This window comes from Talpa occidentalis, unplaced genomic scaffold (assembly GCF_014898055.3).
Source record: "Talpa occidentalis isolate TD23 unplaced genomic scaffold, MPIMG_talOcc4v2.1 talOcc4.15, whole genome shotgun sequence".
Taxonomy (NCBI): domain Eukaryota; kingdom Metazoa; phylum Chordata; class Mammalia; order Eulipotyphla; family Talpidae; genus Talpa; species Talpa occidentalis.
In genome coordinates, this window is record NW_023601543.1 from 87,193,912 (window position 1) to 87,218,210 (window position 24,299).

The 24,299-nt window shown below is 51.8% G+C and overlaps 1 protein-coding gene across 1 annotated transcript in view; it reads left to right on the top strand.

Annotated features, from left to right (window-relative positions):
* NLGN4X (neuroligin 4 X-linked) overlaps positions 1-24,299 on the top strand; it is a 137,462-nt gene that overhangs the window by 83,655 nt on the left and 29,508 nt on the right.

Sequence of the window (24,299 nt, forward strand, 5' to 3'; positions counted from 1 at the left end):
CCACTTCGATGGGCCAGGTCTCTGGATTTTAGGGTAAACCTTTTAAATGATTTTTAACAGTGACACAAATTTTAATTCTTCTCAACATGAAAGGGGTTGGTTGGACTCACCAGTCTCTTGTGCAAGACATGGGTGTTTGATTTATGCTCATTTCAAGAGACACGGGTAGGTGGGACATTGCGATCGATCGAGACGATGCAGATATTTCATTAGAACTCTGTTCTCTCCGGAGCGGTGCAGAATTCCGAGGATTAGCGCTGTATTTTGCAGGCATAAAGGAGGCACTCTTAACAAATCAAACTTCAAAGAAATTCCAGACAGTTAATCATCATTTAACAAGACAGCACACGCAACTGGGGTTTTAATTAGGATTTATGCCGGTGCCCGAGTTATGGATGAGAAGATATTTTCATTAACATTTCTCGACCCGACCCTCTGGCAGGTTCTCGGTTTCTCACAAGTTGCTTGACATGTTTCCATCCTCTGGAATCTGCGTGCATATTTTTGGTTTATTTGAGTTCTTTGCTCTTTCAAAAGGCATGATTTCCGGCCTTTGTGGAAATCAGCTCCTGCGCCTTGGGTGCACGACTTGGAAAGCCGGCCTCGTCCTGAAAATTCAGATATTTACTTTTCTGCCATCCAAATGCTCTTGTCAATATTTACATAATGTGATGGGAGATCAGGACCTTAAAGATGAGCGATGGTCCTCTTGCCAGCTGTTCATGAGTGTGTCTGAGCTAAATCTCCCCTCCAGCCATAACGCTACTCACTTGGCAGCCTGAACGCGGGAAATAAATGACAAAATGCCGGTGAAAGACCCAGAAAGCTTCTTTATATAGCTGTGAATTCCTCGATAAATAATAGGCCTGCTGACAAGGAGGCACCGATCCAGCCAATCGCCCGGGATTTATGTTTCCAGTCCAGTCACAGTATCCAAGAAGAATGGTATATTTTATGCTAAAATTAAAATTTCTTGGGATATTCCAAATAATATATGCTCCCAGGGACGCAAGGGAAGCTTTTATATCGATCCTTTGGAATATTTGATTCCGTTTGGAAACCTTTCCGCATCGACTTGATTGATTCTTGCTGCAAACCAACTTTTCCGTGGCGCTTGGGTCTCTGGGGTGCTGGGAGAGCGGTGACTTTCTAATTCCATGCAAGCGGGCTCTGCAGCCCTCCCACGTCAACCTAGGAAACTTGTGAGTCGGTGGAGCCGGAGTGGAACTTTGATCAACGTTTCAGCGCAAAGTAGAAATCAGAGAACGGAGAGAGCAGGATGCTAATCCTTCAGCAGAGGAGCACATCTAAATGCTGCTATTCCTCAAGACAGTCTCCCCGCACAGAGCCTTCCAGTCATCTGCCATTAGGGTGTTACTTATTTATTTGCTCGGTTGTCTTTTCTCTCTAAGCCATCACAGAAAGGCGCTTCGGAATGCGAATGTAGAAATAAAATATGGGCGCAGGGGAAGCACCCCCTCCGCATCTGGACTCTTCGGGGCCTGGGCGGACGAACGCGCGCGCGCCGCAGACATGAGCAGCGCAGGGCCCGGTTTCACAGCACACGTCTGGAGAAGGTGCCCGTTTGTAAATCCCAAAGGGTAATGAGCAGACTAGGGTGTTTATCTTGTATTTAGGGGCTTGAGGTGTCAAGGGGGAGACTCCACAGTCAGGAGGGTGAGCTCAGCCTCGGTCTGAGAGTCCAGAGGAGATTCTCGGGTGCAGAGGACGGTCCTGCGTGCACCTGTGCCTGGAGGAGACCCAGACTCTTCTTCTGGGTCATCAGCGCGGGCAGGGGTGGGGTCTCGCTGCCACGGAAGGGTCTGTCTTCCCTGAGGGACCCGGAGGATCAGGGAGGACAGAGCTGCTCCCGCCTCCAGGGATTCCATGGTTCTCGGCCCCACACACTCTCCAGGCCAACTTGAGGAGAGCCTCTGAGACTCTTGAGTTAATCTGGGCACTTTCCACTGTGGCGTGAGAACTCTGAGCAACATGCAGAAGGCGCGTGGGGGACACTGTTAGTGGGGGACACTCAGGACGACGTAAGGAAATGTGCTTCTGTCTCCACGGGGTCGGTGGTGAGCGCTTCTTCGTTCTCAAGACAGTCACACGGCACGCGGGTGAGCTGAAAGCACTGGCAGGTGTCGTGAGGCGTCTTCCCCTCCTGCTGGCTTGTCTCGGGTCTGACGGGATCCAGCAGCACCTCGCTTATTGTGCCCCACTTTGATGTGAAATTTTTGCAAAGAGAGAGGATCAAAGGACATCAGAGAAACCTTCAGTCTCCACCCTCGTTGGAAACCACGTTTGTCGCGTCCTGAAATTTCCATGAGGACCTCCCTGGTGGAGCAAGCAGCTAATAAGGATGGCGCTGTGAAAGTCTCCACAGCCTCTGCAGCCAGAGTTCGATCCCCAGCCAGGGAGCTCCCCACAGGGTGCAGCAGACCTCTCCTGGCTCTCCTGCTGCTCCCCTCAGCAGTGCATTTCACTGGATCCACCTGTTCTCCTCCTACTCTGCCTCTGGTGAATCCTCTCACTCCCCATCTCTGGCCTGAACCCCAGTTCTTGTATGCATAAATAAATCAATCTTTAAAAAATAAAAATAAAATTTCCGCGAGCTGGGGTGCTCTTGAGGAAAAAAGTGGAAAAAGCGACTGAATGGAATTTCCTTTTCCAAAGGGGATTTGATGTCTCTAAAGGGGATTCCTGTTCATGCCGAGATGTATATGCTGAGGTCCTGCTGATGATTCTTCCAGGAATGCTCCAGGTAGACGATTCCAGAGCATCTTCTTCGTGCGGGATCTAGGGGCAGGTGTTACAGACTGAACGTGCCGTCCCCACATCCTGCATCCTGACTCCCAGCGGGAGGGCGTTTGTAGGTCGGGCTGCTGGGAAGGTGATTAGTTCACGAGGCCTGAGCCTCCGAATGGAGTCAGTGGCCTTATACGCACCTCAGAGGGCTCCCTCCCCCCTCTACCAGGTGGGGGCGGAGCAGAACACCCCACCTGTGAGCCAGGAGACACCCCCTCCCCAGAGTCTAGTTATGCTGCTCTTTGAACTTGGATTTGTTGCCTGCACAGCTGGGAACTAGAGATGCCTGGTGTTTTGAGCCTCCGGTCTAGGGAATTCTCTTATGGCCACATGCATAGATGAAGACATCGTTTCTTGGCTCGGGATCTGGTCTTCCAGTGGACAGTGGGAGCTTGGGATGCAGGACCCTGGAGCTGGCTCAGTGTTAAGCCAGTTCTGTAATGTGCATGGTGCAAACTAACACCCAGGGGCCCCCCCCAGACCCCCGAGTCCTCCCCAGTCCCTCAGGGGCAGTCCGGGAAGGGGTGCATGCTTGGGGTAGATTCCTGTGTTCATTAAGATGGTGCTTAATATCTCCGGTTTCAGAGCCATGTTGCATAAACCTCAGCAGGGGTTGCTCGCGGCATCACCATTGACATTTTGAAAAACCCACTGTCCTGGGCACTGTAGGGTGATGAGCTGGGTCTCTGGCCTCCGTCTGGTAGATGGCAGTTCCTCCGTCACAGCTGCTTTGAGTTGTGCAAATAATCGATGTCTCCAGAGAAGGCAGGGAGTTTTGTAGCTTCCGTAAGAGCACGTGTATTGTTGTTGAAAAAAAAAAAGAGATTTATTCTTTTGTTGTCGTTGAGGTCGTATTGGTTTATGGCTTTGTTTGTATTTTATAAATCTAGGAATTAATTCTAGGAGCTCTCCCTGCAGATGCTGTGACCACATGCCACACCCAATATGTCCTCCACCACAGTCCACTGTGTTCCCCCTCTGCCTCTGGTGGCTTCACACCTACAGTCACTTGTGATCTGGGCGTTAGTGACCCTTTGTTTGGCTTCTGTGTGTTCCACAAGTGACCCCATGTGGTATTTGTCTTTTTCCTTGTAACTTATGTCACTGAGCTTCATCATGTCCCGCTCCATCCATGTTGCTGCAAATGACAAGTTTATCATTTTTGATGGCTGCGTAGTATTCCACTGTGCGCACAGACCACCCCTACCTGACCCACTCATGTGTCCTTGGGCACTTAGGTGCTTTCCATAGCTTGCTTGTTGCAAATAGGGCTGCAGTGAACACCGGGGTACACGTTTTCCTTTAAATTAGAGTGTTTGCATTGTTTTGCGTCACTGCATTCCCCAAGAATTGCATCGAGCGAGTGCTTCTCTATGACCTGGAATGATATGATGTGATCGATGAAAAAACCACGTGCAGGGTTTCTTTAAATAGTGATTAGTTTTCTCCAGGACGCAATCTGGTGGGCACCCAAATCTTGCGATTAATTCTCCCTGTTCGATTTCCTCTTGTATGAGCACTTTTAAATAATCACACCCAAAATAAGAAAATAGAGCCTATTGCCGTTAGCATCCAGGGTCGGTTGGACAGATGGCTTGTTTATTGAGTTTTATTTGGAAACTCATTTGTAAGTGTTCAGGCTTGTTCTTACGGGATGGGCCGAGACAGTTGCTTAAAATTATTAAAATTATTTAATAATTTTAAATTATTAATTTATTATTAAATTTATTAAATTATTAATTATAGGGAGAATTAACCACAAGATTTGGGTGCCCACCAGATTGCGTCCTGGAGAAAACTAATCACTATTCAAAGAAACCCTGCACGTGGTTTGTTCATCGATCACATCATATCATTCCAGTTAAAATTATTAAAGGATGAAAACAGGGCAGAAAATAGGTTTTATCATCCATGTCTTCAAAGGACATGCTTTTCTTCGGTCAAGATGATTCAAGAGTAACTAGCTAATTTCGAAATTAACGAGGAGTCCAATTTTTGAGCGAAAGGATTCGACGCAGTCAGTGTGGCTGTGCATTTGCGTTGACGCAAGACTTTTCCCGCCAACTTTATTGAGGTGTCGTTGTCCGCTATCTCTGTCTGACCCCCACGCGCTACACCCGGGCTGGCGTCCCTCGAAACTCATGCGAAGGAACCAATTTTGCTTTCATTGCACCTCTCCTAAATAATCGATGTGATTACGCAGAAAATAATTTAAATTCCATAATCATGTACCTTATAGAAGGCGAGTTAACTCAACGAGAGAGGCTGGATATTAAAGCCAGAAATGGGCCTACGCAGAACGGCGGGTCTTTCTCTTTAATCCGGCTGTTAATGTGAGTTTAATGTTCCCCTACACGGGGCCAATTATTGAGGCGAAGAAAAAGTAGCTCTGTCTTAAAACATGTTTACTAATATTCCTCCTATGTGCGAGACGATCAGGAGGCCGCGCTTTCTGACGCGTCTTTTAAATATTCGAAGGCCGCGGGGACGCAGACGGCGTTCAGGCGTTCGGTGCAACCGTTCGTCTCTCACCAGCAGAAGCACAGCCCGAATAGTCTCCCCGTGCCCTGCTTGTCCGTCACTCGAGGGAGCGGGGCCCGAGCCCCTGCATCTCTTTGCGAAGCCCAGGGAGACGGAGAATCGAGTCCCTTGCAGTGAGCAACGCGCAGATCTTCTCAAAACGTGGGTGCAAGGTGAAGTGTCGAGAGTTGAGACCCGCCGTCCCGCTCGGCTCCCCACCCCGTCCAATCCCCGTCCCCTCTACCCAAGGAACCCGTGCATTTTCCTTTTGGGGAGCAGGGGGAGCCCGTTCGCCAAAGGGTGAGCACCTGTGGTGTCTCCGAGCCCCTCTGCAAACCCGAGTCCATCACGACTTCCCTCCCTTGGCACGTGAGCTCCTCTGGCGTCTGTTTTCACGGACCGGCCGCCAGGGAGACCCTCAGCTTCCACTTTCCTTCTCTTGACTCATTTTACTGCAGGGATCCGCCCTCAGCCTTGGCTGATTGCATCTGCTTGGCCTTGGGTCAAGGGAAGACACGGGCCGCTCACCTGCCGCCATCCTAAGCGCGCAGGCGTGTTTGCAGCCAGCAGGAGGGTGTGTCTGTTGGAGAGAGTTGGGGTGCGGTTTGCTTGGAACCTCATCATAACTAGTCGCTGGTGGTTGCTTGAATTTCCTTTGCATCCCCCTCTTTGGCACAGACTGCCCCAGAAGGGTCGCTGCAGCACCGGGGTCCCCAAACGGCCGGCTGTGGCTCTGTAGCTGGGGAGTGTGGCCGTGAGCAGGTCCCCCCTGTTCTGACACGAACACTAATGACAGAAACATGACGTTTCGGCCAAGGAGGAGAACGCAGCAGGCCGTCTCTCTCGACACGCGACACAACAACGTCCTTTGTCTGGCAGAGGGCTGGTAGCATTTCCCGTTCTGATCAATGACGCCGCTGACCGGGGTTCGATTCTAGCATTTTCTCTGGCTTTTCAGCCGTGGAGTGCTATGGGCTCCTCACCACCTTAGAGATTCCGTCTTATTTTATATTTGAGGAGACTGAAGCTCCCAGGGTGCTTATACGCACAGACCTGACGCTGTAACTCAATTCGGGACTTTGGCTTGTGGGGTGGGTCTCCCCGAAAGGGTCAGACTGGCTTTTCTCACTATGCCCCACGTTGGTCTGTTCCAGTCAATGTCCTGTGCTGTGGGCTGAAGGCCGCTGGAGAGGCGTGAGCCTTGGGAGTGCATCTCCTTAGAGAAGGCAGAGTGTTTGCAGCTCGGAGATGAAATCCCTGCAGGTGGGAGAAGCTCTGGCCTCTCCAAGTCACCCCCTTCCTGCCCCACATCTGAGCTTCTGCACTTCCTCTGCCCAGAGGTGCCACCCCATCCACTGCGATGACCCCGGAGAGTCTGGGGTCTCCCCCAGGTGCAGGTGCTTGCGCCTGAGAATCTCCTCTTGACTCTCAGGGTGAGGCTGAGCTCCCCCTCCTGTCTGTCTGTGGGTCCCTCCTCTGTCCTCCATGCCCCAGGCCCCCAAACATGGGATAACCATCCCGTCTGCGCCATTTTTGTTGAGAGCTCTCAACCCTGTGAATTCTCCACGTGCGTATTATTAAATGCTGTTCCTTTGCTCCCCCACCTGGTCGGTCTTGATGATTCAAGCTGCACCCAGAGGGGTGGTGAATTCTCCTCCCGCACCCAGACAGTTTCTAGGGTCTTCTTCCCCCATCCCGGTTCCCGCAGGGACGACAGCAGCCCCTCCAGCATCAGCCATCCTGGTGTTGGAGTCACAGCCTCGCTCTGTCCTGCCCAGCACCGTGTCTCCCGGAGCCTGCTCTGCAGGGGCCTCCCCTCTGCCCAGGTTCTCTCCTCCTCCCGCGCTCCCCACTGTGTGACGTCCCAGAGGGGCCGGGTGAACCCCCCATGCCTGGGCAGGCCTGTTGTCATGGCACCCAGCACGGCAGCGAGGCAGCACCTTCCGCCGGACAGCTGGGTGGCCTGCGGGTCTCCCCTGGCCTGGGAGCCAGCCACGGACTCCCCCACTCCTGCGCTTGGGCACGGATCCAAGGACAAGGCTCTGGTGCTCGGAGGCCCCCGGGTAGGAAGCAGGTCCAGCGGACCACCTCCTGATTTTAAATTCTCTGCCCAGTTCCTTTTTCTTAAATGTCCAGTGATGGATTATTCTACCGCTGTGTGGTGAGCACTTTTGTTTCATTTTTCTGTTATTTATATAATGATATTGAACCAGGATTCATTTTTGTAGAGTTGGCTTTGGCCCAGGTGTCATCCCCGTGAAATTCCCACCACGAGGTCACCCGTAAACCATCACCGTGGTCTCTTGTCCCCTTCCCGCCCGGTTTAATCCCCCTCCCCAGCCCCACTGCAGAATGTCTCTGATTTATGTCTTTTTTTTCCCCCAATCCCTTACTTGGTTTCCCTAGAGTCCTCCTATAAGCAAGACCATCCAACGCTTTTCTTTTTCCTTCTGACGTATTTCCCTGAGCATCAGCCCTTCCAGCTCCATCCATGTTCCTGCAAAGGTCAGGCGTTGATCCTTTTTGATGGCTGCGTAGTATTCCACGGTGCACATACCACATCTTCTTGATCTGGTCGTCTGTTTTTGGGCATTTGGGTTGTTTCCACATCTCAGTATTGTAAATAGTGGCCCAGAAACCCAGGAGAAGCGCTTTTTCTTTAAACTTTTAGCGTCTACTCTCTCGTTTCTCAGTTGAAGAACAGCAGTCAAGAGCCATCCTCAAAATACTCATTTCTATGAAAAATGCAAAGCAACAGGGCAGCTTGGGGAAGCACAGGGTTGCAAGATTTGGGGGACCTTATCGCCCCTTCCTTATTGCCAGTCAGCTGCACCTTCCAGAGACTTACTCCTAGTTTGCTGGTGTGCATTGTGTCTCTTAAACAGGAAGACTTTGGGGTGTCCCTGCTGGCCTATGGGATGAGTCTCAGGCTGTCACTGCTGCAGCCTGAGCTCCGTCCCCAGCCAGGGAGCTCCCCACAGGGCGCGGCAGACCTCTCCTGTCTCCCCGCTGCTCCCCTCAGCAGTGGATTTCAGTCAGTCTGCCTGTTCTGCTCCCCACTCTGTCTCTAGGGAGTCCTCTCACCCCCCACCTGTGGCCTGCACCCCAGCTCTTATATGGAAAAAAAAAACAAAAGGAAGACATCGCGGGTGACTCAAACTTAGAGAATGAAACCCGATAAGCACCAGCTCCCCGTGCGGACTGAGCTGTCGCCTGTCACCTGCCTTGTGCATATTAAACCCCCGTCATTCACTCTGTAGTGTCTATTAGGACCATGCAGGGCTCCAGGGCACCGTTTTCTAAAGGAAGCGACTCCGGGGCAGAAACGAATCCATCACCTTGAAAGATATGCCTGTGTCTGGAGGAGGCTTTAACATTAAAACAAAAAAATGTTAAGTCCCGTCTCCAGAGCCTGCGCTCCTCGTCTTTGCCTCCTGCTAAGAAAGGTCTTTGCTTTCCGGACACACGTTATGATCCACTTAATAGCTTCCCCCTCTGGCCTCAGAAGGGGGCCCGCCGGGTCTCCCAGCAGGACGACGGCCTCTGGCGCTCGGCTGCTTCTCACAGAATCCCCCGGAGGCCTGAGGCCGATCCTGTCTGCCACTGTGCGGATCTCACACCCCAGTGAGGACACAGCTGGCGTGGAGACGCGGTTGATTAAAGGGGTGCCTGTCTGCGGGCAAAGAGGGGAGGCTGGGCTGGGCGACGGCAATGCTGCGTTCACGCTGCCCTGATCGGGCTCAGGATGGTGGACAATGTTCCCGTCAGCCGCTGGGGGTCTACAAAGACCTGCAGGGCTAGAGAGGAGGCCGTGACCCGCACCCAGAGCCGCAGCCGGGGGACCCCAGGAGGCAGCTGCAGAGGAAGTTGTCTTGGTTCTTGGAGCAAAATTCGGGGGGCTGGAGCTCAGCAGGTGTTCTGCGCAGCTAGCCTGAGTCCCTCCTGGGTGTTGTGGGGTCAGACGACTCTGGGGCGGTGCCGTCACGCAGTCATCATCAAACACGGCTTGCTTCTGCAGGGGCGGGCCGGTGAGACCCGTGTGCAGATACACCAGGCAGCAGCGTTTTTCTAACTGGACAGATGGTGGCTGACCAGTCGCTAAACGTAAACCCTCCCTGGCTTTGGGGGCCTCCCCCGCTTATGCTCATTCGATCGCTACCGGTTTTCATTGGCAACAACTACAGATGATTCCTTATCGTTCGCGCCCCTGCACTAGCCCCGGGTCCTGCAGAGAGAGCGGGTTCCCTGTCCCTGCAGGGAATTCGGCAGAAGCTGGACAAGCAGCCGGGGAGATGGTTCTGGAGAAACCTCCCCTTTCGGAAAAGGCGTTGGACGGCCCGACATCCGTGGTTTGCCGCCAACCCAAGCGCCTTTATCGGCCGAGCCTTTCCTATAAAAGCCTCCTTGTCATCATCGCTGTGATCATTCCCAGTTGCGTCGACTGAAAATGGACTTTAGCTGCGGGCCTGTCGGCGCGGACTCGACGGCTGCACTTGCAAGCAGGGCCCACTGGTGAGAGGCAGAACCGGAGTCGGAGGGCCTCTCCGGAACGCTCAGGAGACATCCTTGCTTCAGGAGAGACTGCGGGCGTCTTCCTTGACCCAAGAACAAGAAAAAAGTGCCCAGCGAAGAGGCAGGATTTAAAAATTCCTTGAGGAACAAATAAGATGGGTATCGGCAGTCCCGGAGACGTGAAATGATGCATTAGAGGAGAGCAGCTTCCCCGTGGGGTCGGAATGAGGGTGGACAGCCGCGTTCCAGGCCTCCGATTCCTGGACAGGACGGCAGGGTCACAAGCTTCTCCTCGAGTGTAGACCTCACAGAAAAGGCCTTCGGGACAGACGTGGGTATTTTTCTCAGCAAGTCGAATCCTGTGACACTCTCCAGGCGCGTCCAGCTGCGGCCACGCTGGCTCTGGGGACGAGTTGGGTGGGGTTGTAGGGCAGGGGAGACGGCATTTTACTTTTTTAAGATGTATTTGTGCCTGCAAGAACTGGGGTGCAGGCCAGAGGTGCGGGGGTGAGAGGACTCCCCAGAGACAGAGCGGGGAGCAGAACAGGTGGATCCCCTGAAATGCACTGCTGAGGGGAGCAGCGGGGAGCAGGAGGGGTCTGCTGGGCCCTGTGGGCAGCTCCCTGGCCGGCCGGGGATGGAACTCGTGCTGCCGAGGCTGCAGGAACAGCTTCGCAGTGCTCAGATCTCACCCCTGCACCACCAGGGAGGCCCGAGGAGGCATTTTATTAAACTCTGGGCAGGTGCAGCCGTGAAGTACAGATGCTTTTCAAGACCACGAGCTTTTCCGCATCGGGCGTGGGAACCCAGAAAGCACGACTCTCCGGGAACTCGGTGACGAACCCGACGAGTTGGTTTTCTTGAGATGGGTTGGGATTTCAGCCCGGCCTCTTGCACGCGCACGGCGGTGGGAGGACCGTGTCCCGGGATCTGCTGGGGCCGCGGCTGGTCTGAAAATGAAGCTGCAAACAGCAGGTGAGCAGGGCAGAGCACGCGGGCTTGTCGGGTGCGGGTTTCGGTGACGCGGGAGGCGGCCCGAGGACCTGGGGACTCAGACAGGCAGAAGGGAGCGTTTTTCGCTGCGTCTGATGAAGCGTGGGCGGCTCTGAGGAGCTCGTCAGCTCGAAGCATTTGAGGTAAAGGGAGGACGTTGGGATTCTCGCCGCTGTATTTCCCTTAGAGACAAGGACACACCCGCTGCCTGCGGGTCCAGGGAGGACGCCGGGGCCTCGTGACCTTCGCAGGGGGCAGAGAGAAGTAGGATTTTTCTGCTTCCATTTCCTCAAACTCTGCTTCAGGGACCCCACCTTCGGGGTGCCCTGTTTTCAGCCTGTTCTCAACCCCAGCACCATCAAAGGGAACCCAGGCGGGTCCAGCTGGCCCACACAAGGTCAGCAGAGAACCAGCCGAGGCGCTAAAACAAAGATGCAAAGCCCCAGGGGAGGCAGGAGGGAGCTCCCTGTGCAGGAGCCCAATCTCATTTCTGTTCTCATGTCTGTTCCTCCCGGGACAGAAAGAACCTTCTAGCACCGCCGTGAGCCTGGACCTGGAACAAGAGTCCACACGAGGGCTTTCTCCAGCCCCCTTCACCGTGACTCACGCATCCCTTCCTTGCAAAAAAAATCATTGCTCAGCCTCTTAACCGGTGGCCACGCTGAGTCCCCAGCACGCGGGCGTCGGGGGGAGACTCCTGCCTCCGTGGGCTGTGGCGCTCTGCAGGCAGGCTCTGCACAGAGGCTCCTTGACCCCAAACCCAGGCTGAGAATCAGAGTCTCAGGGGCGGGCTTGGCTCGTGGCAAGTCACATTTCATCCGGCATCTCGGAGCAGCACAAGAAACAGCCCCCCGGGGCCCCGGGACGCAGGCCTGCGCTCGTGCAGGGCGTCGCTTTCCTGCGTGTCCTCCGAGTGGTTTGCTTTGCTTCGCGGGGAGACGTGCGGGGGGGGGGGGGGCTGGGAGACCCTCAGTGTCTGCGTCCCCCTGCTCGGCCCGTGAGCAGGCTCGGCACTGCCGATGCACACAAAAAACTCTGTTCTCAGAACCCCACTCCTGGCGGCTGGCGGCCTGCACCCCGAGCTAGGCGCAGAGGCAGGGAGAGAGGGGGCGGCGTGACTCAGCGTCTTCTCCGTGCCTGGCAAGCTGTGGTGTCCAGAGTGAAAGCGGCACGGGCTGGGGCCCAGAGGCAGAAGAAATCCACGCCCGTCCCTCGCCCTGCCCAGCCCGGGCGCCTGCTACCCGGCGCGTTAGGGGTGCACTTTCCGAGAAGCGAGGAACGCGGCAGGAGGCAGGGAGCGCTCCGTTGCAGCCGCCCATGCTGTGACGTCTGCAGGGCCTCCCTGCTGCAGAAACCAGCGTCTCAGCCCAGATCCAGGCTCGCGGAGGGGACGCGTGTGAGGCCTCCCGGGCACGACGCTCTCTGCACGTCAGCTCCGCCTCACGTCCTGCCCCCGCGATCCGACGGCCTCATTCTGTCAGCCCAAGTCGGGTCTCACTTTCTCCCAGACAGCAGCCTGGATTTATCCCCGGCCGGGTAGGCATCTCGATTGCACTTGTCGCCGTCCGCTGCCGAGCTCAGGATTCAGATGAGCAACGGCGGCGACACGGTGTTTTATGGAAATAGTAAAAATGGGAACGATCCTATAGGTTTGTCACCTGCCTTCCGATGTGGCTTTTATGACCCGGCGGCTTCTCCCTCGGCATCTCAAGCCGCGTCTCACGGCAGTTTGTCCTTGTTCTGATTTCGGCCGCGGCCAATTTCCAGGTCAAGGTCAAAACCTTGACCTCTGAGCCCGCATCCATCTTCACGAGGTCGTTTCCAAGTGGAAGCTGGATGGAGAGGGATCCTGCTTTCATTTTTCGGCATCTGCAAAAGCATCTTTGCAGAACATGTTTTCCTGGGACGTGAGGGCACGCAGACGTCGCTCTGCAGTTATCTGGTCTTAAGGATTTAAGGCAGAGCCGAGGCACGTGTCCGATGCTGCCTCACCGCGTTGCGCTGGCGTGCAAGCGCCTTTGGTAAAGAAAGGACAAAGTCATTTTTTGAATGCTGAGCAATATTCCAACGTGGATGGCGCTGGCAGGGATCATGCTCAGCGAAATAAGCCAGAAAGAAAAAGAAAAATCCCGGCTGGTCTCACTCCTGCAGGGATCTAGAAAACCTACATAAGGGACCAGGAAAATGAATAACTATAAGAAAAAAAATCAAAATCAACAAATAACTATGAACCAGAGACACTCTATGGGGGGTGGGGGGCGGGAGGGGAGGGATTGGGGTCAGAATAAGGGGGTTGCAGTTGTATGGGGAATATAAAAATGAAATTTATTATAAAAAAATAAAGTGAAAACAATTATGAGCCACTAAAAAAATAAATAAAAAATGAAAAAACAAAAACAAAACAAACAACAAAAAAAGAAATGACAAAGTCCGCCCCGGCACGCCAAGCCGCAGCCGTGGAACCTGAAAATGATTAATTTACTGACTGTTTCTCAATGTTTATATTAAGCCGGTGATGACTCGGAGGCGCACTGGAGTGAGCTCCGTCCCTTCTCTCCATTCAGCATATGTTCATTTCTTACCCTGTGAGGAGGAAAATCCATGTTCTCAGTGTCCTTCTGCGCCTGCTCCTCCCTCCCCGTACCTGAGGCCAGATGACCGGACAACAAGCGCCATGACTTGGGTCCATCCTCTACACGTGGGAGACGCTCTGAGAAAATTCGGGAAATACCCAAAATGGCCCAAAGCACCACCTTAGATCCAGGACCCGGCGAACACGTGGCCTTGGGGGCTGGGAGGTTCTTCTCAGACTCTCCATTGACAAGAGCGTCCAGAGATCCTCCCCCCAACCCACCAAACTGGCAAAATCCAAGAGAATTAATGCTTTGACTCTGGGAAAACGAGCTTGGTTCCCAGCTGGGGCCGGGAGGGACAGAGGAGGTGAGGAGGGAGCTGACTAGGCTGGAGGCCGCGCGGGGAGTTTCTGGAGCGTGTGCACAGGCAGAGCTGGGAAGGCGTGTTCCCCAACCTAGACATGCATTGTCCCCCGATGGCAAATCCAATCACATTTTGAAGAAAAAGCCACGGAAATAAAAACCGTCGGCTCCAGATAACCCTTCATTCAACAAATCGACGGTGGGACACGCCTGTGCTCCCTCCAGGACCACCGGCCACGACTCCATAGCGTCGATTTAGACCCGCCTGGGGTTTGTGTGCGGGATGGACTTTCCTGCAGGTGACGGGTCATTCCCAAAGTTGGTCCGTTTGGGTCGTTATGGCTGAGGGACTTACCCGGAAAGTTACTTTTGAAGTCTCCACACCGGAGACCTCCCACGCCACGTTCCTCACACCTTAGCACCGAGACTCCCAGCTGCGAGGAAAGGCAGCCGCGGCCCTCTGCTCCTCTTTGGAGACAGTCATGTGTCCACTCAACTGGTTTCTCTTTTCCCTCCGTTGCTCCCGAGCTGGTTCCTATTTCAGTTCTTATTTTAATCCTAATTTTTTTAGAATACCCCACAGTCGAGTAAGCCGGACGTTCCTACGGCTGTGAGTCGTGAAACTTGGCCTTCTGGTTGGAGGATTTCTCCGGGACAGTCCATCCGCTCAGTGACCGCTTCCCCGTCAGGGAACGTGTCTCCTCGCGTGCCTTTTGGTGCACCCAGAACTATCCTGTGCTGGATGCGGGCCCATCTCCGCACACCGTGTTCCCTGCTCCCTGCGTGAAAGGCAGGGACTCGTGCTTGGTGTGAGGAGGAGATTCTCATCTCCCTGCCATGCAGGACCGGGCGTTTTCCATAGAAAGGATCCTCGTGCGTTACCCAGAATTGTGACCTACCCTGCAGCAATACTGCAGTGGGGACAAATTGCCCTTCATTCTGGTCACAACATCAGCGTTGATTCCTCCGGGTGGTGCAATGAGTTGGGAGCCTGCAGCACGCCCTTCGACCCCAGCTCCAAGTAACCCCCACGCCAGGAAGAGAGACGTGGGGACGGCTGCTCTGGACGTGCCCTCTTGTGCAATTTGCACTTCATTTGATCGAGCGTCCTAGTGCCCAGCATTACGAAATGCCCTAATCCATTTAGCTTTCCGCTTCGTTACTCTTGCAGACGAGGGACATATTCAGTGCCACGGGGTTTGCAGCGCTTGGTCGGGCTCTCGAGATCAGGACTGTGTCCGTCTGTCTTGTCTGCGAGGCCTTGTCCCTGACGCTCAGAGCAGAACGTGCCTTTCGACGCGAGCGCGTGGAAACGTGGGGATGAAGAGAAGACAGAGCAGCTATAAGGTGGGGTGACAGGAGACCCACCCCTCTTTGCTTTTGCACGCCGAGGGCACAATCCATACCCAAAAGGAGGCCCTTCTTGAACACTCCCCCCGGAGTCGTTGAAAATGATTCATTTTCCGAGGCGGCGCGACACGCAGGTGATCAATCCACCTCAAGATACCTCCGAGGTTCGCCGAAATGTAAAACATGTTTAAACTTGGAAGTGACTCATGTTTTTCCGTATCCATGGCAAAACGGCTCCGTTGCCAACGATAATAGCATCTCAAATTGACATTGACATTTTAGTAAATCAGAATTAGCTTTTTTCTTTTGAAACTCCCGTGTCTTATGTAAATGGCTGCGCTGACTTTTATGGAATTGAATATTCCAGAAAATGTCAGGGAATCTTAATATAAAACAAGTGAACATTCTCATTTTTAGATCTTAAAGGGATAGAACACGCGAGCAGAGAGGGAGCTCTCCCGCCTGCCCTGGGCTTTCTCTGTACATGAATTTCAAATACGAGAACTTGGCTTCTCTCTGGAGTCACGTCTGTCTTTATGGAAAACAGGGTTGGAATTCTGGAGACGTCATTCTAATCGACTCCGGTAAGAAGTGCTGTAAAAGTCAAAAACTATCCATGGAGCAACAATCGGTGTCTTTTGAAAGCTTTTTGGTGCCATCCCCCAAATGCCTCTTCCCTTCGGAAACTCAGCCTCTCACTATCAGTATCCTCGTTCAAAATTCGCCTTATTTTCACAAAGGCCCTCTAGTGTGATTGTGTATTTGCGCACAATAAAATGCACCCCCCGGTGTCTTGAGAATCGCCACGAACGTGACAATGTCAAGCATTTTCAGAAGAAAGGAGCTTCGGAATGGAACATCCGTGAGGCACGAGGCCCGGCTCGGGGGTAAAATCACAAACTTGATAAAATATCGACACTAACCGTGACCTGATCGTCGGCGCGTCGGAGCTCAGCTTGCACACCCACCGGCTCTGCGGATGAGACGCGACGCCGCAGGTGAACAGCGGGCACACGCTTGCTACTCCGGTCTCCTGCCGCAGGTGCGGCTTTCCCAGAAGTTCGCTGACCGTGGAGGATCTTGTCCTTGGGAGCCGCCTGAGGGATTTGGTTTGGGAGGATGCGCTTCCCCGAGGTGCTCGGAAGGGATGATGAATTCAGCTTCTCACGCTTCGTTTTTCTCGTCTTACTACGAGAGTAAGAAAGAGCAGCTTGTGAGCCGGCGGGGAGACAGGATCTTGGGCCGCGTGCGCCACAGATTCCCGTCACAAGATGAGTGGGGATGAGGCCGCGTTCACTGCCATGCGTGGGGGGGACGCGTTGTGAGGAGTCCGCGAGCGGTGAGGACAGCCCAGGCTGTAGCTCCTTCTCCGAACCCTCACCCCAAACCCTAACCCTAGTGGGCGAGGTGCAGGGGCTCAAGGAGGAGGGAGGAGACTCCTAGCCAGGGCGGGGGGACTCTTGGGACCAAGGGGTGCTCTGGGGTGAGATGCTTCCCTGCTGTAGAGAGAGGGTCCTCGTGGAAGGGTTATTTCTGGTAGAAACCCTAATCCTGGGGAAGGCCCCGATTTCCACTCTTGTAGGTGGTTGAGGAGAGGGTGGCAGTGCCCTCTGAGTCCGCTGGGCCTCGAGTGTCCTTGGCTCGGAATAATCCCGTGCCAGTGGAATGTGTCTTATGAAAGACTGTCTTGAACATGTTGCAGAGACCCCTTCTGAGCATCTTGAGGGGCCTGTTCTGAGCATCTTGGGGGGCCTGTTCTGAGCATGTTGAGGGGCCTGTTCTGAGCATCTTGGGGGACTGTTCTGAGCATTGGGGGTCTGTTCTGAGAATTGTGGGGGCCCTGTTCTGAGCATCTTGGGGAGTCTGTTCTGAGAGTCTTGGGAGGCCTGTTCTGAGCATCTTAAGGGCCTGTTCTGAGCATCTTGGGGGACTGTTCTGAGCATTGGGGGTCTGTTCTGAGAATTGTGGGGGGCCTGTTCTGAGCATCCTGGGGAGTCTGTTCTGAGAATCTTGGGGGGCCTGTTCTGAGCATCCTGGGGGTCTGTTCTAAGCATCATGGGGAGCCTATTCTGAGCATCTTGGGGGACCTCTTCTGAGCATCTTGGGGAGTCTGTTCTGAAAATCTTGGGGGGCCTGTTCTGAGCATCTTAAGGGCCTGTTCTGAGCATCTTGGGGGGCTATTCTGAGCATTTGGCAGCCTCTTCTGAGCATCCTGGGCAGTCTGTTCTGAGAATCTTGGGGGGGCCTGTTCTGCGCATCCTGGGGGTCTGTTCTGAGCATCATGGGGAGCCTATTCTGAGTATCTTGGGGACGCTTATTCTTCAGATTATGTTTCTTTTCATTCTCAATCAAAACGGTACATCTACTCTCATTTCCACAGCTATTATTTTTAACTTCCGTCGTGCCATTAGTTGATTATGTCTTTTCAAGCCATTTTCAATATGTTTAGTGCTTCATGTGTCCCAACAACGCCGATATGTGTGCGGTAGACAGTGAATTTCCTCCGTCAGGGTTTTCCCTCCTCTGCCTTGAAGCACGCGGACCTAACTTACACTCTAGCACACACCACAAACATTCACACATCACACACATTTATCTTAGTCTTTTCATGAAATTGGGTCATGCCATGCTACTATGTGCAACTTGCTTTACTTACTAAATTCTCTGAGCTCCGCAGACTCAGAAGACATTCCCTTAACTACCTACAAGAGTGAAAACCGAGGGCCTTCCTCAGAATTAGGGTTTCTACCCTGAAAAATTTGCAGAAGGAAATCATCTTGCAACGCTTGCACGATGGCCCACTTCATGGACGCATCAAAGGGATCTCACCGCCCCCCTGCTGGAGGACTCGTTGAGCAACGTGGCAACAAAACTCCCTCCTGAGCTACTTGGGGATGTTGTGGAAATTCTGCAAATGATCAGAAGCGACTCCGTCTTCACATCGTGCCAATGACTCATCTTGACAGTGCTGCAATAAATTGGACAGACGGTGCCAACTATAAGTAGCTCTTTCTGTTAATGATAAAATGTCAGCTGACTGTTCTCACACATGGTTGGCAGGGACTGACTGGAAATGTCACTCGTAACTAAAACAGGCAAAGGACGCCACTACCAAGACACTATCGAAAACTTCCTTGAGGGTTTTGAGCCTCGGCAGGGTTTTGAGCATCAACCCTGGCCCCATAATAGGAGTTTTTCGGTCTTGAAGGAAGATGTGGCTGTTTTCTTACTCCAATATTTTACAGACCACGTGTGCTCTTAGGAGATCAGGATATTCAAGGGACTTTTCTGGAATGAAGGGATGGAGGGGTGGTTGGGGAGAAGGTGTCTGTGGGTGGAGATACATGCCTGGTTGGGTGGATGGATTTGGGGATGGATGGGTGAATGGATGGAGAGAGGGAGAGACAGACGGGGGGATTTGTGGATGGGTGGAGAGAGAGATTCATGATTGTGAGGATGAACGAATGGGTGGATTTGTGCATGGATGGAAAGGATCGAGGTATTCAAGGGACAGAAAAGGGCCCCCATATCCCATTTTCCAGTTCTTTGGCTGGCCTAATAATTGAGTCGACATAAGACAGATTAGCCCGAGACAAACAAATTAAATTATCTGCATTTTTGACGTCAAAGACGGGAGACTCAATAGCAATCCAGTCATCCTGAGCTAAGAGGAAGAGGATGCGGCCTGCGGCTTCATAGGGCAGGAGGCCAGTCCCTGGGATGAGAAGAGATGTTTGGTCATGAGGCGTGCCCCTCCGTGCACGCTGGCCAGCTCAGTGGCAGCTCATCCCTTTTGCTGAGGGGCTAGAGGAGCCACAGATCTTGAGACGTGGGGGTTAGAGGAGCCACAGATCTTGAGATTTGGGGGTTAGAGGACCCCCAGATCTTGAAAGTGTCCCGAACAGCTCACATGAACTGGGTAGTCATTGTGGGAGCCTGGGAAAGGTGGGAGAGCATCTGTGATGGATTGGGGTTCAAGACTAACAGGAGAGAGCACGGGAGACAGTGACGTCTGCTGAACCTAAGGGTTGTCATAGGCAAATCGACTGAGGGGGTTTTGCTACAGTGGCCTGCAGTGTGGCCTGCGGCTGCCCCAAGGCTTCAACCTAATGAAAACACGAGCTGGGTTATATAAAACAGGAACATCCTGTATCGCCTGGCTGGCCACAGCCTGCTTGCCGCGCAGGAAGCCGCTACACGCATTTGCTGTAGGCGAATCTTAATAAACCACGCCCGAGCGGGAAGAGGAGGAATATTTTGTGGAGACGTAAGTTAGGGGACAGGGAAAAACAGCAGTGTTGGAGGTGAGCGACAGTGGTGCAGCTTCTCATGCTCCACGACAAGCTTAGGAGGCCTAATTATTTGAGAAAGTCATGTTGAAGGTTACGCTAATGACGGGCCGAGTGTCTGGTGTGATATGCAAATGCCCCAAGTTCTCGGCCTTACCACCCCTCCTTAGCCCTCAACTGGCAACAATGTGCTTCCTTTCTACTTACAAATACCGAAGCAGGAGTCGGGGGAGTGTCTTGTGATTCGCTGAACAGTCCCGCTCATTGTACGTTCTCTCCACCCATGGCCACTGCCTTCATTTAGTGACCAGTGGATGGATGGGTGGCCGGGGACATGGTGTCTGGGTGGACATAGACGCATGGATGAAGAGGGGCAGCTGGGTGAGTCTGTGGTGGAATGCTGGGCGGGAGGAAGTCGGCGGGATGGAGACCGAGATAGTTAATATCACTGCTTTTAGGACAGAAATGTCTAAATTCGTATTTCCCCCAGAATATGTGTCGAAGTCCCCAATGACTACTACCCCTCTCAAAGGCATCCGTTCTCTTTTAGTAGAAGGCTCTGAGCTGTCCCTTACGGCCCTCTGCCCGCCACCACATCTGACCCTGGAGCTAACGGGGTTTCTCAGCAGCCCTCGTTGAGCTGCGTGGCACAAGTCCGAGAGATGTGGCTTAGAGGACGGGTTCAATACACGCCTTTCTCAGGGAGGTGGCGGCAAAAGGTGTTAGGCTAGGATAGTAAATGTAGAAAAATGACTTTTATTACTCTCGGGTCATAGAAAAACAGGACATGGCCATTTCAGAGCAACTCCCTGGAAGCCGGAAAGGGAATGTCTAGACTTTAGTTCCCTGTCACGGAGCCGGTGTTGGTCTCCAGTGCTGTGGCGTCGTCCCGGGGCTGTCTCTGCGGTGAGGTTTATGTGTCGCTCTTGTCTCTGCCTGGGGGGGCAGCTCTCTGAATAAATTCAGGAAATCCTGGCATTGCGCATCACCTGTGAATCCACCCCACCAGTCACCGGCTCTGTTTGAGCCGCTCACCTGGAGTTTAGAACCAGGGTTTGCACAACTGTCCACAGCGCCTGGAATCCTGGCCAAACCCCAACGTGTTCCTCTTCTTGGGGCTTTGTGGTGTGGCCAAAAAGGACAACTTGATGGGGGTGAGCCCATAGGGCCCTCACCCAGGATCTGGACAGTGGCTGCTGGGGTGTAGACATGGGAGACGTGAGTTAGAATGTTTAAGTGAATCCGTCACGTCACGACAGGTTTTCTTGCTAAGCGTGTTATTGGGTACGGAGCGTGTCAATGCAAAGGAATCTCTCGGTGTCATCAGGCTAAGTGTCAGCGTTTGTGCACTGACTTTGGGTGAAAATCTTACCAATGTAGCGTCTGCAGCCTCCGCTTCCCCTGGTGTTTGCCCTAGAATTCTCCTGCCGAGAGAGTGAATTCTGGGCTATTTCAGAGACAGCGGTGTCCGTTGCAAAGCGTGAGCTCAGGAAACACAGATAATATTTTATTTGCAATTGAGACTGATGGAATGTATATTTTTTCCAAGCATCATTGGTTTATATCCTTGTTAGTGTTTGGGATGTATAGGATTTTCCCCCTCAGGTGAGGCCACCATTGTACCCCACCACCCAAGCACCCAGAGTCCCCCAGCATAGTCCAGTGTGCTTCTTCCAGACCCTGTTTTCACCACTCCGCGCCCCATGCCTTCAAGGCTTGTTTTTAAAGGGATGATTGACCCTTTGCTTGGTTTCTCTGTAGTGACACCATCTGGCTTTTACCTTTCTCCTAACCTATTTCTCTTAGCATCATGCCCTCTGCTTCTATGCACGTTGCTGCACATGAACTGTCATCTTTTTTACAGGTGCATAGTATTCCACCGCACATATGGACCACATCTTCTTGATTCACTTGTCTGTTTTGGGACATTCAGGTTGTAGGCTGTTGTAAATAGACCCGCAATGAACACAAGACTACAGGTTCCTCCAAATGAGTGTCTCGTGCCCTTTGGGTAGTTACCGAGGAGTGGAATTGCTGGGTCACGTGGCAGATCCATTTTTAAACTTTTGAGAAACCTCCACATGGCTGTGTACAGCAGATGTAGATGTCCCCAGTGCCTGGAATCCCTGGCAGAACCCCAACACCTTGCTCTCCTTGGGGCTGTGTGGTGAGGGCATAAATTAGAGCTTGGTGCGGTTGGGCAGACACAGCCCTGCTCGCCGAGACCCCACAGCTGCGTCTGTGGGTGCAGAGTGTGTCTGAGTGTTATTTAAACTCAGGTCCCGTCAGAGGAGGGATGAGGACAGGTAACAGGTAGACTCTACAACATTTCCTCACTGGTGATGCCAACTGAACCCGTTCCTCACAGCTCAGCACACCTCTGCTCTCTCCAGAAAAACTACTCAAAACCAGGAAAAAAGAAGAGCCATATTCCAGCTTTGTTCAAAAGAATGTGAAATGGAAAGCTGGCCATTTTGAATTCTAGAAATCGTTCTTCCAACAGTGTCTGACTCTTGGATGGAGTTCCCCAACTGCTGGGCTTTCAAAGACTCCTTTCAAGGACTAGGGCACCCCAAAGATCTCTCGAGATATTACTGCCCCGACCGTGGTTGGCGAGCAGGAAGCATGTGTTCCTGCACGTATATGCCAAGGTCACCTTCTGCCATTCTATTAATGTGACGACAGAAAAATAGATACATTGATTTTCACCAAATTTTGGGCAGAGTGTCAGAGCAACGTAAAAGAAACCAGAATGTGGGCTCATGGGAAATTTATGCAAGTACAAGGTATGGGATGGTCTTTGCATTTGCCCAGGAGAAATGTGCCAAGCTGCCAGGGGAACACCAGTGGGCATGTCTTTGTATAATACTTCCGAGGAATTTGTGACAGGAGCCCAAGTTCAGACAACTTATTTAGGGTCGTGGAAATTTAATTGGCCATTTGCTTGTGATGCCGTGGTTATTCTGTAGCCCAGTTGTTTCATCAGAAGCTAAGCTGAGTGTTGAAGTTAAGTGTCTTGGAGGTGAGGTCAGCGTCTACAATCAGTTGGCTTCAGGTGAAGCACATCACCCTCCATAAGGCGATGGGTCTTACCTAATCAGGTGAGGGTTAACAGCTGACGTGAATCCAGGAGAAAAATAGAGAAATGTACCCAGTCACTCACACAGTCACAGAGGCTGTATTTTTAAGTCTCCCTTTGGGCTGCTTTGTTCCTCGGCATTATCCACTCACAGCAGAGTTCGAGACTAGAAGGGAGTTGTAACGAAAGCCTAAAACGTTTGGACCGGATGGTGCATGGAACCTGGAGACAGCTGTGGAGAGGGTATCGGGCTTGAGGGGCTGGGCTAGAATGGAGACCAGCAAAATGGGATGGTAGACAGAACCCAGATGCCCAAAAATAGATGACTGGATCAATGAGGTGTGGTCTGTCTACACAATGGAATACTACGCAGCCATCAAAAAGGATAAACTCATGCCTTTCGCAGCAACGTGAAGGGAGCTGGAAGGAACTGGTGCTATGGGGACTAAACCTGAGAGGAGAAAGCAAACATTGTAAAAAAATGAACAATTTATATATATACATATATAAAAGAACACAAATAAATAACAGAATTTCTGTCAAAAACAAAAAAAAAGACTCACTTATAAGTTAAGAGACTAACTTATCCAGACTCCAGCAGGGGAAAACATAACTTTGCGCATCCTGCAATTTCATGCAAATTTGTATTGTCCTTTCAAGTGGCAAATCACAGCCCAGTAAACACATCTGTCGCTTCTCCGTCCTCAGGGAGATGATACTTAGCGCGGATTTCAGAGGTGCGTGTTATTTATAATCTTGGGATAGTGTCATTTCCATTGTACAGCAAAAGGTCAAGGATGTAATTATTATAATAGATTCCCTTTCTCTTTCTGTTATGATTAAATGCAAATTGCAAGCTCCCTTTTTATTTTGCCTTCTAATCCCTGGCTTTCCATTGTTTGAGTCATACACGATCTATTTTTACAAGACGAAATTTTCAAAACAGATTCCCAGCACAAACAACAATTTGCAAAATGCACAGTTTGCCTCTGTCTTTAATCTCCGAGTGAGTTTGAAACTCTTTTTCCTTCATTTCTATTTCTGCCACCTCCTTTTGTTCCAATGATGCCCAGCTATTCTTGAAGGTTTTTTTTTTTTTTTTGTAAAGTCGCAACGGAGACCTCACAGTCTTCCCCGTCTGCCTGGAAAAGGATTCAGTGGCATATTTATTTCCTTCTCTTGTTGCTTCTACCTATTACCATGTTCGGGCTCAAGTTTTCCCGCAAATGTCTGCATTGCCAAGATAACAGGTCCAGAAAGAAAGGATCCGTGTATCTTCTTGCAGAGAGTGTATTTCTTTTCATAAATGTGTCTTTCTTTCCTGCGGGGCAGCTTGAAACACACTTGTGTGTTGGCGGATGATATCATGATACATTATATGCATACAAACCACATTATATATAATATATAATATATTTCTATGCAATATATACATACAAACTACATTATGCATAATATATATGTACAAATAGATGTAAATGTATTTATCTTCTTGCAGAGGGCGTGTGTCTTTTCATAAATGTGTCTTTCTTTCCTACCAGTTTGAAACACACCTGTGTGTTGGTGGAAGATATTATGATACATTATGTAGAATACATTCATACAAATTACATTATACGATACATTATATAACATATACATACAAATTACCTTATATATATATATTTCTATGTAATATATACAAAGTAAGGGGTATGTAATATAGACCTACAAGTAGATGTATGTGTGTGCAACGCCGCCAGCCCCTGTAAAATTGTCATCCTACATCTTCCTTCCTCTGCACGACTATCACTCTTTTCTCTCCACTGTCAA